The 2,572-nt window shown below is 35.2% G+C and overlaps 1 pseudogene; it reads left to right on the plus strand.

Moving 5' to 3' along the window:
• Positions 1-244: 244 nt before the first annotated feature.
• LOC125105777 (uncharacterized) lies at positions 245-341 on the plus strand (annotated as a pseudogene).
• The last annotated feature ends 2,231 nt before the right edge of the window (positions 342-2,572 follow it).

Here is a 2,572-nt window from a genome sequence, read left to right on the forward strand (position 1 = left end):
CCACGGGCCTAGAACATTATTCCTGAGTCACATGTTCAGCAGAATTATTGGAAAATATATATGTGTAGTAGAGACGGCTAGAAATAGTCTGGAGGGATATACTTCAAAATATTAACAATTCTTATCTCTAGGTGGTAAAATTTCATGAGTTTTACTTTCTTCTTTTATTTGTATTTTAATGAATTTTCATAATGCACATGCATTTTGACATAAGAAACATAAGTTATTTAAAAGAGAAGGCAGTGCTCACTTTGGGAGCATGTACTAAACTTGGAACAATACAAGAAGATTAGCATGGCCCTTGCATGAGGAGGACATGCATATTCATGGTCCATATTTTATATGGTCCATATTTTATGGTCCATGTTTTAAAAAAATAATTAAAAACAAAAGAGAAGGCAGAAAATACAATGGAAATATGTTAATACTTATACCCTTAAAATTTTTAAAATACATGTATATAACTAAACTATCATAAGCAAAGTTAAAAGATGTCAAGCTGAGAAGAATTTATAAATTATATGACAGTGGGTTAATAAGAAAGAGAATATCCCAATATAAAAGTTGGCTAAAGTCAGAAACCATAGTCTAAAAGAGAAGAAATATGAATAAGAATGTGAATTTTTAAAAATGTGGATATGATTTTTAAAAAAATAATTAACATTGCTAATAATCAAAGAAATGAAAAATTAAAACAAAAAGGCATACTTTTTGCTTATCTGATTGACACAGATTGAGTAATCCAGAATTTTATGAGAGTGTGGAAAATGAATATTTCATCATGGTTTCAATAAGAATATAAAGAGTTACAAATTTTTAGATAGAATTTTCAAAATATCTTCTGAAAGCCTTGGAATACAGTTTTTGATCAGATAGGAATTTTCCCTGAGAAATAATCAGGTAATTGTCCATAAGTGTATGTTTACTTTGAAAACATTGAGACGTTTAAACATTGAAGATGCCTAATTGCACTCCTAATCTGAGAAACTGGATTGAAAACAGTAAACTATATTTCATCCATGACACTGTCAAAGCTTAACATTTTTTTCCAAATTCAAGCATTGTACAGGTTCTGAAAATACAGATATAGGTTGTTGATAGGAAGATAACTAGGTATATCCATTTTGGAAGACAAATTTGACACTGTCTATTAAAAAAAACACTATGCTAAAACAAACAAACAAGCAAACAAACAAAACACTATGCTTATTCCGACCCAATGACTCTACCTTTGGTGTCTAACCTAGAGAAAGAGATACAAATCTACAAAGAGAAAGAAATAAGCATGTGCATGTTCACCTACTATTTGTAATAAACCCCCCCAAAAAAGAGGAGGAGCAGCCTAAATTTCCATACATAAGGAACAGATAAATAAGAGATAGTAACATTGTAATATAAAGGAATGAATTAGATTTCTGTAGAACTACATAGGAACAGATTATCAAAAAGATTACTGATTGAAAAAGCAAACTACGGAATGATACATGTGGAACAATACTGTTTGTGTAAAAAAATAAAACTTTACTAAATGTTTTTGATATATATATATGATATATGTATATTATGTATAAAAATGGATTATAATGTGCACCAAACTCATCATAGTTATTTCCTCTGCAGAGAAAGGAGGGGACCAATTTAGAAGACAGTCATCAGGAGGCACCTGGGTGGCTCAGTGGGTTACAGCCTCTGCCTTCAGCTCGGGTCATGATCCCAGGCTCCTGGGATCAAGCCCCGCATCGGGCTCTCTGCTAAGCAGGGAGCCTGCTTCCCTTTCTCTCTCTCTGCCTCTCTCTCTGCCTACTTGTGATCTCACTCTCTCTGTCAGAAAAATAAATAAAATCTTTAAAAGAAAAAAAAAGACAGTCATCAAAGGGAGTTTTCATTTTCCTCTCTCTCTTTTTTTTAAGATTTTATTTATTTATTTATTTAACAGACAGAGATCACAAGTAGGCAGAGAAGCAGGCAGAGAGAGAGGAGGAAGCAGGCTCCCCGCTGAGCAGAGAGCCAGATGAGGGGCTTGATCCCAGGACCCTGGGATCATGACCTGAGCCAAAGGCAGAGGCTCCAACCCACTGAGCCACCCAGGTGCTCCAGCCCTCCTCCTCTCTTTTTTTTAAAGAATATATGTATACTTGAAAAATATTTATATACATGGAAAAGCTGGGAAATAATGTGTTGAAACATCAATAGTAATTAATTTTGGGTAATGGGAAATGGGTATTAGTTTCTGCTTTTTATGTTTTATTTATTAAAAATTCAAGCTCATCCCCAAAAGAGATGTATATAAAGAATCTTCGCGGGCTGCCTGGGTGTCTCAGTGGGTTAAGCCTCTGCCTTCATTCAGCTCGGGTCATGATCTCAGGGTCCTGGGATTGAGTCCCGCATTGGGCTCTCTGCTGGGCAGGGAGCCTGCTTCCTCCTCCCTCTCTCTCTCTCTCTCTCTGCTTGCCTCTCTACCTACTTTGGTCTCTCTCTGTCAAATAAATAAAATCTTAAAAAAAAAGAATCTTTGCCATAGCCTTGTTGAAGAAGAAGGGGAAGGAGGAGAAAGAGGAGGAGCAGGAAAGGG

The sequence above is a fragment of the Lutra lutra genome, chromosome 7, assembly GCF_902655055.1.
Source record: "Lutra lutra chromosome 7, mLutLut1.2, whole genome shotgun sequence".
Taxonomy (NCBI): domain Eukaryota; kingdom Metazoa; phylum Chordata; class Mammalia; order Carnivora; family Mustelidae; genus Lutra; species Lutra lutra.